Source organism: Antrostomus carolinensis, unplaced genomic scaffold (assembly GCF_000700745.2).
Source record: "Antrostomus carolinensis isolate BGI_N321 unplaced genomic scaffold, ASM70074v2 scaffold44746, whole genome shotgun sequence".
In the NCBI taxonomy this organism is placed as follows: domain Eukaryota; kingdom Metazoa; phylum Chordata; class Aves; order Caprimulgiformes; family Caprimulgidae; genus Antrostomus; species Antrostomus carolinensis.
The window spans coordinates 6,718-6,941 of record NW_010323377.1 but is presented as its reverse complement, the minus strand read 5'-3'; the positions used below and the strand labels follow the sequence as shown (position 1 = coordinate 6,941).

General features: G+C 56.7%; 1 protein-coding gene across 1 annotated transcript in view; it reads left to right on the top strand.

Annotated features, from left to right (window-relative positions):
- The window catches only part of LOC104526969 (coiled-coil domain-containing protein 69), a gene marked incomplete at its 5' end in the record, with an annotated part of 4,031 nt that overhangs the window by 1,946 nt on the left and 1,861 nt on the right, over positions 1–224 (top strand). The window lies entirely within an intron of this gene.

Sequence of the window (224 nt, the reverse complement as noted above, 5' to 3'; positions counted from 1 at the left end):
AAGGGGGGGTGTCTCACAGGTGGGCTTTCCTCTTTCCATCTCTTCTCCCCACTTGAATCCTGTCCAGAAATTGCAGCTGAAGTGCAGGTGGATGGAGCCTGGTTCCTCTCTTGGAATGGGGAGGGGACAGAGGTGCAATTCCACAGTAGTCACACCAAGCCACCTCATCCTGGGATCTGGAGATGCTTCCAGCTCCCTCCTCACCCTCACGCTCCCCTTCCAGG